The sequence below is a fragment of the Hyla sarda genome, chromosome 2 (assembly GCF_029499605.1).
Source record: "Hyla sarda isolate aHylSar1 chromosome 2, aHylSar1.hap1, whole genome shotgun sequence".
Taxonomy (NCBI): Eukaryota; Metazoa; Chordata; class Amphibia; order Anura; family Hylidae; genus Hyla; species Hyla sarda.
The window spans coordinates 461347926-461360143 of record NC_079190.1 but is presented as its reverse complement, the minus strand read 5'-3'; positions in this window follow the sequence as shown (position 1 = coordinate 461360143).

Genomic DNA, 12218 nt, shown 5'->3' with positions numbered 1-12218 from the left:
TGGTATTAATATTTTACAATCTATACACTGTGTCTAAAACAGATTAAATGGTGGAAATAAATACAAGCTGTCATTGAAAAGACTCTACAGCAAAACTAGAAAGGCTGATTGACACAGCCCGAGCGGCCTCTTCACCCCAGCTTCACACTGCCGACTGACCCAGGTTGACCCAATAAAAACAAATATAACTCTAAAAAGATAGTCAATAGAAAAGAATCACCTCAAACTTGTTCCTTGACTTTTATTGCTATTGTATGCAGTAGGAATTTACACAGTTCAGGTCAAGTAAGAAGGTAAATTAAATCTCCTCCGAACACCTACGGGATTCTTCTCCTTCTTTGGGTATTTCATACCAAAGAAACAAGACAATATCTCCAATTTCAAAATGCCTCTTATTTCTCTTCTTGTCAATCTGTGGTGTAAATGAGACTTGTCTAAAAATTTCTTTGTAATTTCATTTATTCCCAAATTCCTTTTAACTGTCGTCAACTCTAATTGAATAACCAATCAGTCAGGATTTATTTATGAATTACAGAAGAAAAGAAAACTAACCTATTCCCTTACCCTGGCGTGTAAGATAAGTGAGCAACAAGAGTTTATTCACCAAAATTCACAGGGAACGGTTCTGCATTTTGAAAGATTATGTTAGAATAAAAAAATAAGTCCATCTTTAAAGAGGAATTCCAACCAAAATTTAGGCTGTTTAGGCTGGCGGTGATGGTTAGGCTCTTAAAACAGTAATTTGCATAACTCCTATTGACATTAATGGGGGGTGCGGTAATGGCGAAGCACTGAAGCTACACTGTTTAAATACAGAAATGTTGGCACATAGAAATGGCTTTCCCATGTGCTGGGGATGTCTACATTGGACTATCCATTTTAGCTGAAAGGCTTTCGGGACAAAAAGCTGATCACAGGATGTTTCACTGCTAGAAGCACCAGCAAACTGTTGCAATCTGTTGGGAAACCTTGAAGCAATTGTTTCATTTCTTTGCAGTGCCCCCACAGGGAAAAAATGAAGCATTACACATTTCTCAATGAGAATAATGGGCTGGTAAATGAGTCCTTAACTGGAAATTTCCTTTGATTAAATGAGAATTCTCCCCCCCAAAAAAATATAAAAAAAATTAGATTGTCATCTACTTCTCTGATCGAGAAACAAACGATTTCTATGCAGATACCCTTAATGGTATTTCATGGAATTTTTTTTCTCTATTTTACACTTAAAGTTGAATAGATACTTGAGATAGCTATTGGCCAATCAGATTGTGCATGTATTCTGAATGGGGAAATGATAATTTGCTGCTGTCATCTCAGCACAAAAGCATTGGGCATGTTGTTGTCCATTATTGACATCTGGCATTGGTGGAGTAGAGAGGTCCTCATACTTTGGATCTGCCAGTTCAGCCTACTGTTAAAAAAATCAATGAATTTCTACCACCTTTCCTGAGTTTAATATCAAGTTGATTCTTAAAAGACAATGAAACAATTACACTTTGCTTTGTCATGAGGATTTTTGTTTTTCCTTACAAAATGAACTCCTTCTAACTGTGCTCAGCCTTTGAACATTGTTGATTAAATTTGGCTTCAGTTCACATGCTGCTGTGGGGCATAGTGCTATTCCCAGAGAACGAGAGGACTCGATCTTTTGATCAACTCTCGGCTTGTTTATGAACAGCCTTGTAACAGCTGGTTTAGGCCTGTATTCTCCTATGCTGAAGGGCATCCCAAAGCTGCAGCAGACCTGTCACTCAAGAACAATACTACTGTTTCAGGCTGTTCCCTCTTAGCGTGGTTTGATTTAGATGATTTTAGAGGTCAGATACTTTTTGTAATTTGCTCCTTGACGTTTATCATTTGGCTTTTTTGGAGAATTTGGCAAAACCGGAAAAAGGGATTTTTCGCAGTGTGGGACCTTCCCTGACAGATAATAGCCAAAGGTAGCTAATTAATTGAGAGAGACGGGTGTAAGTCCCCTCCACCATAGCCGGGGGCTATGGAAAACAATCTTAGCATGTGTGGCTGTGTGCCACCCAGAGGTAATAGACGTCCAAAACTCGTCCCACCCCACAAGAGGAGATGAATAAGAAATATAGCAGATGGGTCAGTTGGCATTTGCCAAAATGGTGCCAGCTGACTAGGGAAATGGAGTTAAGGATTCCAAAGGGGGAACCTTTGAATTACCCCGTTGGGCCCGTTTTTACAAAAAATTTGGCCTAAAATTAACAGAGCCATATGAGAAGGCGGCTTGGAGTAGATGGATTGTAGAATCCCATTGGAAACAGAAAAGAGCCCAAGGTATTTTTACTGTAGAAACTAGGGTGGAGAAGAAGACCCAGAACTAGAGTTGATAGATCAGCTTGCCATGTCTCTAGTGGAGCTCACCGTCAAGTACTCAATGGACCCCAGTAGATCTGGGAGCTAGACCAAAGGGTCCTGCTAGCTCCATCATGGTGTACCCCACTGGAGATCTAATTAGTCCACCTCCTACATACAGTGAGCCCAACGTTAGGGCCATTGCTCCACCATATGTACCTCCCACCACCTCTTGGCAGGAGTTATCTGACTCAAGTGGTGGAAAGGTCTTTTGTGGAATAGAAGGTGAACTCCCAATCACTCCTAAAGTAAATGCAGAGGAAGTAAGAAGGGTGTTTGAGGAAGGTTGTTCATCTCAAGCCTCAGCTTACCCGGTAAGAAAACAATTTATCCCAGGGATGGTCAGGAAGACAGATGGGTTACTCAACATGTCCCATGGACACCTGGAAAAATGAATGGGCTCCTCTCATCAGTCCCTAAGCCACGGAACAATCCATGGTGATTTGTTAATGAGTTGCACAATATCGTGATTAGTTACAACCCCACATGGAGAGATCTATTGCAGATAATAAGAGTAGTGGCTGGTCAATTAGATACTGCTGTCCTCTATACCAAACTCACCCTGCCCCTAGAGACATCTGAAGCACAGAATACCCCAGATAAAGCACTTGAATAGGTCAAGCAACTCAAGGATAAGATCCCAGAGGTCTTTCCTCCTCAATCCTGGGTTCGGGTGACAAATATTCAGCAGAAGGTCAAGGAACCTGTAGAAGATTACTTTGAAAGATTCAGGCAGGTAGCAGAAGAGGCAGGTTGTTGCTTAGAGGACCAAGGTATGGGGAAGATGCTCACTGCTACATTGGTGTCTGGACTGAATAAAGATATTCATGATAAATTAGTCTCTGCCCACCCTGATTGGCGAGACAAATCAGTCCCAGCACTAATAAGCTTACCAAGCTCCATCCAGGGGAACATACAGGAAGTGCAGGAGAAGAAAGTTCAGAAGGTCATGGTTGTGCAAGCCTCAGGAAAGAAAGCCATTCAGTGAGGGAGTCAAGGGTGAATCAAGGAAAGTGAGATGTTATAACTGTGATAAGCTGGGTCATTTTGCAAGGGAATGTGAGGCCCCAAAGAGAGGTAGGCAGGAGAGGAATTGACATGAAGGGCTTTCAGTGTTACCAATCATCTCTGAAAGTAGGGGGGGGGGGGTGATGCCTTTGTCCTCCTGATCCTCCATGATAGGCCTTATCATTCAGTGGAGTGTTTGGTGGACATTGGAGCAGCCCATAGTGTTCTTAAAAGATCAGAAGCCCCAAATTTGTAAATTTCTGGACAAACTGATGCGGAAGGACTAGCAAGTAAACCTATCATGCTGAGGGAGACTGAAGAGACTCCTGTGACTATAGATGAAATAGAGACATTTCTTTCTTTTGTCCAAAGTGATGCTGTTCCCTGCAATTTGTTGGGAAGAGATGCACTGATGATGTTGAAAGCAAATATCCAATATACTGAGGATGGTGACTACATCAGTGGGATCAGAGGACCACAACTCCTTGGAGAGTCTGGTTCCCCTGATGGCAGTTAACACTCCTCCAGATCAGGACATTCTGCCTGATCTGCAGGATGTTCTGCAGGGTGTTCCGCAGGATGTCTGGGCTAGGAAAGGTGGTCCAGTGGGCCTGATAAAACAAGCAGACCCAGTGGTCATAAAACCCAGACCTGGAGTAAAATTCCTCAGGATTCCTCAGTATCCTCTCAGAATGAAACAAATTAATGGTGTAAGAGAACAGATCAAAGCCTTTGTGAGTCAGAGAATCCTGATTCCTATAAAATCACCTGTTAACACACCTTTGTATCCTGTGGCTAAACCACAAAGGCCTAGTCAGTTTCGCTTAGTCCATTACCTGCAAGCTGTGAATAAAATGATGCAAGAGGATGTCCCGCTTGTTACAAATCCTCACAGTATTTTAGGTGAAATTCCTACAGCCACCTCATGGTTCAGCGTACTTAACCTGGTTGATGCTTACTTTTGTGTACCAGTCCACACTGAATCCTAGTATTTGTTTACCTTCACTTTTGAGTTCAAACAATATGCTTGGACAAGGTTGCCACCATCTGAATTTGGCCAAGTGATGAACAAGTTCTAGATCGGTGGCAAGCACCGGATGGGGTTACTGTTGTACAGTATGTGTGTTACGCCGAGCGCTCCGGGTCCCCGCTCCTCCCCGGAGCGCTCACTACACTCTCGCTCCCGCAGCGCCCCGGTCAGATCCACTGACCGGGTGCGCTGCGATACTGCCTCCAGCCGGGATGCGATTCGCGATGCGGGTTGCGCCCGCTCGCGATGCGCACCCCGGCTCCCGTACCTGACTCGCTCTCCGTCGGTCCTGTCCCGGCGCGCGCGGCCCCGCTCCCTAGGGCGCGCGCGCGCCGGGTCTCTGCGATTTAAAGGGCCAGTGCACCAATGATGGTGCCTGGCCCAATCTTCCCAATTACCTTGATTAGTTTCCACCTGTGCACTCCCTACTTATACCTCACTTCCCTTGCACTCCCTTGCCGGATCTTGTTGCCATTGTGCCAGTGAAAGCGTTTCCTTGTATGTTCCTAGCCTGTGTTCCAGACCTCCTGCCGTTGCCCCTGACTACGATCCTTGCTGCCTGCCCCGACCTTCTGCTACGTCCGACCTTGCTTCTGTCTACTCCCTTGTACCGCGCCTATCTTCAGCAGTCAGAGAGGTTGAGCCGTTGCTAGTGGATACGACCTGGTCACTACCGCCGCAGCAAGACCATCCCGCTTTGCGGCGGGCTCTGGTGAAAACCAGTAGTGACTTAGAACCGATCCACTAGCACGGTCCACGCCAATCCCTCTCTGGCACAGAGGATCCACTACCTGCCAGCCGGCATCGTGACAGTAGATCCGGCCATGGATCCCGCTGAAGTTCCTCTGCCAGTTGTCGCCGACCTCACCACGGTGGTCGCCCAGCAGTCACAACAGATAGCGCAACAAGGCCAACAGCTGTCTCAACTGACCGTGATGCTACAGCAGCTACTACCACAGCTTCAGCAATCATCTCCTCCGCCAGCTCCTGCACCTCCTCCGCAGCGAGTGGCCGCTTCTGGTCTACGACTATCCTTGCCGGATAAATTTGATGGGGACTCTAAATTCTGCCGTGGCTTTCTTTCCCAATGTTCCCTGCACTTGGAGATGATGTCGGACCAGTTTCCTACTGAAAGGTCTAAGGTGGCTTTCGTAGTCAGCCTTCTGTCTGGAAAAGCTCTGTCATGGGCCACACCGCTCTGGGACCGCAATGACCCCGTCACTGCCTCTATACACTCCTTCTTCTCGGAAATTCGAAGTGTCTTTGAGGAACCTGCCCGAGCCTCTTCTGCTGAGACTGCCCTGTTGAACCTGGTCCAGGGTAATTCTTCCGTTGGCGAGTACGCCGTACAATTCCGTACTCTTGCTTCAGAACTATCCTGGAATAATGAGGCCCTCTGCGCGATCTTTAAAAAAGGCCTATCCAGCAACATTAAAGATGTTCTGGCCGCACGAGAAATCCCTGCTAACCTACATGAACTCATTCATCTAGCCACTCGCATTGACATGCGTTTTTCCGAAAGGCGTCAGGAGCTCCGCCAGGATATGGACTTTGTTCGCACGAGGCGTTTTTTCTCCCCGGCTCCTCTCTCCTCTGGTCCCCTGCAATCCGTTCCTGTGCCTCCCGCCGTGGAGGCTATGCAGGTCGACCGGTCTCGCCTGACACCTCAAGAGAGGACACGACGCCGCATGGAGAATCTCTGCCTGTACTGTGCCAGTACCGAACACTTCCTGAAGGATTGTCCTATCCGTCCTCCCCGCCTGGAAAGACGTACGCAGACTCCGCACAAAGGTGAGACAGGCCTTGATGTCAACTCTGCTTCTCCACGTCTTACTGTGCCTGTGCGGATATCTGCCTCTGCCTTCTCCTTCTCTACTATGGCCTTCTTGGATTCCGGATCTGCAGGAAATTTTATTTTGGCCTCTCTCGTCAACAGGTTCAACATCCCGGTGACCAGTCTCGCCAGACCCCTCTACATCAATTGTGTAAACAATGAAAGATTGGACTGTACCATACGTTTCCGCACGGAGCCCCTTCTAATGTGCATCGGACCTCATCACGAGAAAATTGAATTTTTGGTCCTCCCCAATTGCACTTCCGAAATTCTCCTTGGACTACCCTGGCTTCAACTCCATTCCCCAACCCTGGATTGGTCCACTGGGGAGATCAAGAGTTGGGGGCCCTCTTGTTTCAAGGACTGCCTAAAACCGGTTCCCAGTACCCCTTGCCGTGACTCTGTGGTTCCCCCTGTAACCGGTCTCCCTAAGGCCTATATGGACTTTGCGGATGTTTTTTGCAAAAAACAAGCTGAGACTCTACCTCCTCACAGGCCTTATGATTGTCCTATTGACCTCCTCCCGGGCACTACTCCACCCCGGGGCAGAATTTATCCTCTGTCCGCCCCAGAGACTCTTGCTATGTCTGAGTACATCCAGGAAAATTTAAAAAAGGGCTTTATCCGTAAATCCTCCTCTCCTGCCGGAGCCGGATTTTTCTTTGTGTCCAAAAAAGATGGCTCTCTACGTCCTTGCATCGACTACCGCGGTCTTAATAAAATCACGGTAAAGAACCGCTACCCCCTACCTCTCATCTCTGAACTCTTTGATCGCCTCCAAGGTGCTCACATCTTTACCAAACTGGACTTAAGAGGTGCTTATAATCTCATCCGCATCAGAGAGGGGGATGAATGGAAAACGGCATTTAACACTAGAGATGGACACTTTGAGTATCTGGTCATGCCCTTTGGCCTGTGCAACGCCCCTGCCGTCTTCCAAGACTTTGTTAATGAAATTTTTCGTGATCTCTTATACTCCTGTGTTGTTGTATATCTGGACGATATCCTGATTTTTTCTGCCAATCTAGAAGAACACCGCCAGCATGTCAGTATGGTTCTTCAGAGACTTCGTGACAATCAACTTTATGCCAAGATAGAGAAATGTCTGTTTGAATGCCAATCTCTTCCTTTCCTAGGATACTTGGTCTCTGGCCAGGGACTACAAATGGATCCAGACAATCTCTCTGCCGTCTTAGATTGGCCACGCCCCTCCGGACTCCGTGCTATCCAACGTTTTTTGGGGTTCGCCAATTATTACAGGCAATTTATTCCACATTTTTCTACCGTTGTGGCTCCTATCGTGGCTTTAACCAAAAAAAATGCCAATCCCAAGTCATGGCCTCCTCAAGCGGAAGACGCCTTTAAACGGCTCAAGTCTGCCTTTTCTTCGGCTCCCGTGCTCTCCAGACCTGACCCATCTAAACCCTTCCTATTGGAGGTTGATGCCTCCTCAGTAGGAGCTGGAGCGGTCCTTCTACAAAAAATTCTTCCGGGCATGCTGTTACTTGTGGTTTTTTTTCTAGGACCTTCTCTCCGGCGGAGAGGAACTACTCCATCGGGGATCGAGAGCTTCTAGCCATTAAATTAGCACTTGAGGAATGGAGGCATCTGCTGGAGGGATCAAGATTTCCAGTTATTATTTACACCGATCACAAGAACCTCTTCTATCTCCAGTCTGCCCAACGGCTGAATCCTCGCCAGGCCAGGTGGTCTCTGTTCTTTGCCCGATTTAATTTTGAAATTCACTTTCGGCCTGCCGATAAGAACATTAGGGCCGATGCTCTTTCCCGTTCCTCGGATGCCTCGGAAGTTGAACTCTCTCCGCAACACATCATTCCTCCTGACTGCCTGATTTCCACTTCTCCAGCCTCCATCAGGCAAACTCCTCCAGGAAAGACCTTCGTCTCTCCACGCCAACGCCTCGGAATCCTCAAATGGGGTCACTCCTCCCATCTCGCAGGTCATGCGGGCATCAAGAAATCTGTGCAACTCATCTCTCGCTTCTATTGGTGGCCGACTCTGGAGACGGATGTCGTGGACTTTGTGCGAGCCTGCACTGTCTGTGCCCGGGATAAGACTCCTCACCAGAAGCCCGCTGGTTTTCTTCATCCCCTGCCTGTCCCCGAACAGCCTTGGTCTCTGATTGGTATGGATTTTATTACAGACTTACCCCCATCCCGTGGCAACACTGTTGTTTGGGTGGTCGTTGATCGATTCTCCAAAATGGCACATTTCATCCCTCTTCCTGGTCTTCCTTCAGCGCCTCAGTTGGCTAAACAATTTTTTGTACACATTTTTCGTCTTCACGGGTTGCCCACGCAGATCGTCTCGGATAGAGGCGTCCAATTCGTGTCAAAATTCTGGAGGGCTCTCTGTAAACAACTTAAGATTAAATTAAACTTTTCTTCTGCATATCATCCTCAATCCAATGGACAAGTAGAAAGAATTAACCAGGTCTTGGGTGATTATTTACGACATTTTGTTTCCTCCCGCCAGGATGATTGGGCAGATCTTCTACCATGGGCCGAATTCTCGTATAACTTCAGAGTCTCTGAATCTTCCTCCAAATCCCCATTTTTCGTGGTGTACGGCCGCCACCCTCTTCCTCCCCTCCCTACCCCCTTGCCCTCTGGTCTGCCCGCTGTGGATGAAATTTCTCGTGATCTTTCCACCATATGGAAAGAGACCCAAAATTCTCTCTTACAGGCTTCATCACGCATGAAGAAGTTTGCTGATAAGAAAAGAAGAGCTCCCCCCATTTTTTCTCCTGGAGACAAGGTATGGCTCTCCGCTAAATATGTCCGCTTCCGTGTTCCCAGCTACAAATTGGGACCACGCTATCTTGGTCCTTTCAAAATTTTGCGCCAGATCAATCCTGTCTCTTATAAACTTCTTCTCCCTCCTTCTCTTCGTATTCCTAATGCCTTTCACGTTTCTCTTCTTAAACCACTCATCATCAACCGTTTCTCTCCTAAACTTATCTCTCCCACTCCTGTCTCCGGTTCTTCTGACATCTTTCCTGTAAAGGAGATACTGGCCTCCAAAAAGGTCAGAGGAAAAACCTTCTTTTTGGTTGACTGGGAGGGCTGTGGTCCTGAAGAGAGATCCTGGGAACCTGAGGACAATATCCTGGATAAAAGTCTGGTCCTCAGGTTCTCAGGCTCCAAGAAGAGGGGGAGACCCAAGGGGGGGGGTACTGTTACGCCGAGCGCTCCGGGTCCCCGCTCCTCCCCGGAGCGCTCACTACACTCTCGCTCCCGCAGCGCCCCGGTCAGATCCACTGACCGGGTGCGCTGCGATACTGCCTCCAGCCGGGATGCGATTCGCGATGCGGGTTGCGCCCGCTCGCGATGCGCACCCCGGCTCCCGTACCTGACTCGCTCTCCGTCGGTCCTGTCCCGGCGCGCGCGGCCCCGCTCCCTAGGGCGCGCGCGCGCCGGGTCTCTGCGATTTAAAGGGCCAGTGCACCAATGATGGTGCCTGGCCCAATCTTCCCAATTACCTTGATTAGTTTCCACCTGTGCACTCCCTACTTATAGCTCACTTCCCTTGCACTCCCTTGCCGGATCTTGTTGCCATTGTGCCAGTGAAAGCGTTTCCTTGTATGTTCCTAGCCTGTGTTCCAGACCTCCTGCCGTTGCCCCTGACTACGATCCTTGCTGCCTGCCCCGACCTTCTGCTACGTCCGACCTTGCTTCTGTCTACTCCCTTGTACCGCGCCTATCTTCAGCAGTCAGAGAGGTTGAGCCGTTGCTAGTGGATACGACCTGGTCACTACCGCCGCAGCAAGACCATCCCGCTTTGCGGCGGGCTCTGGTGAAAACCAGTAGTGACTTAGAACCGATCCACTAGCACGGTCCACGCCAATCCCTCTCTGGCACAGAGGATCCACTACCTGCCAGCCGGCATCGTGACAGTAGATCCGGCCATGGATCCCGCTGAAGTTCCTCTGCCAGTTGTCGCCGACCTCACCACGGTGGTCGCCCAGCAGTCACAACAGATAGCGCAACAAGGCCAACAGCTGTCTCAACTGACCGTGATGCTACAGCAGCTACTACCACAGCTTCAGCAATCATCTCCTCCGCCAGCTCCTGCACCTCCTCCGCAGCGAGTGGCCGCTTCTGGTCTACGACTATCCTTGCCGGATAAATTTGATGGGGACTCTAAATTCTGCCGTGGCTTTCTTTCCCAATGTTCCCTGCACTTGGAGATGATGTCGGACCAGTTTCCTACTGAAAGGTCTAAGGTGGCTTTCGTAGTCAGCCTTCTGTCTGGAAAAGCTCTGTCATGGGCCACACCGCTCTGGGACCGCAATGACCCCGTCACTGCCTCTATACACTCCTTCTTCTCGGAAATTCGAAGTGTCTTTGAGGAACCTGCCCGAGCCTCTTCTGCTGAGACTGCCCTGTTGAACCTGGTCCAGGGTAATTCTTCCGTTGGCGAGTACGCCGTACAATTCCGTACTCTTGCTTCAGAACTATCCTGGAATAATGAGGCCCTCTGCGCGATCTTTAAAAAAGGCCTATCCAGCAACATTAAAGATGTTCTGGCCGCACGAGAAATCCCTGCTAACCTACATGAACTCATTCATCTAGCCACTCGCATTGACATGCGTTTTTCCGAAAGGCGTCAGGACCGATCCACTAGCACGGTCCACGCCAATCCCTCTCTGGCACAGAGGATCCACTACCTGCCAGCCGGCATCGTGACAATGTGGATGATCTCTTGTTAGCAGCTACCTCAAAGGAGCTTTACATCAGTGCCACTGTTTCACTGCTTTTCCACTTGAGCACTGAGGGATGCAAGGTATCCCCCAGTAAGCTACAGTTTTGTCGGGAAAACGTCATCTTTCTGGGACACTGATTATCACAGGGCTCTAAACACATTACTGCGCATAGGGTCTCCGTGATACAGAGGGCACCATACCCACAGAATGCCAAACAAATCAGAGCCTTCTTGGGACTAGTCTGCTACTGCAGGCAGTGGATACCAAATATGTCTCAACTCGCTGTTCCCTTGTACGCTCTGACCACTCAGACTGGACGCATAGAACTGTCTGACGAGGAACAACCGGCTGTGGATGAGCTAAAAGCTGCCATACTCCTTCACTTGCACCCCCAAACTACACCAAGCCCTTTTATGTGTTCTGTCATGAGCAGGAAAAACAGGCTTCAGAAATGCTCACCCAGAAATATGGGGGTAAACAGAAACCAGTGGGGTACTTCAGTGCCAAAAAGGATTCTGTGATCTCAGCTGGAGCTGCATGTGTAAAATCAGTGGCTCCAGCACCCTTCTTAGTTGAGAAAACAGCTGACATAGTTCTTGGGAACCAATTATTCCTCATGGTTCCTCATGCTGTACAAGCCGTCCTCCACAGCCTGACCACCAGACACTTATCTGCTGCCAGGCTGACTAAATATAAGATTTCTTTGTTGGCTACATCTAATATCACCGTACTCAGATGTAATGTTTTAAACCCGGCTACCCTTTTGCCACTTCACGATGATGACTGTGAAAAACATCCAGGACATGACTGTGAGCAGGAGAGGGAACTTTATTACACTCCTCCTTATGTGTCCTGGATGATCCCATTCCCAATGCAGAAATGAATTTCTATGTAGATGGGTTAAGGCTGAAGAAACTAAAAGGAGGATTTGCCGCAGGTTTTGCGGTAGTAGATGACTCCTCCATTTTGTACGACACCTCCATTTTGAACTATGAATCCCTTGATCCTAGCATGCATTCTGCACAAAGCATGGAGTTGCGCTCGCCCTGATCAAGGATTGTAAATTGGGGGAAGGAAAGTCGGTGAATTTATATATACGGATTCACGATACTCCCACGAAATTCTCCAAGATTTTGGGGTTCTTTGGGTGCATAGAGGTTTCCTGACCTCCAGTGGAAAAGGGGTGAAACATGCAGATCTCTTACAAGATCTGTTGCAAAAAGTAAAGTTACCTAGAGCCATAG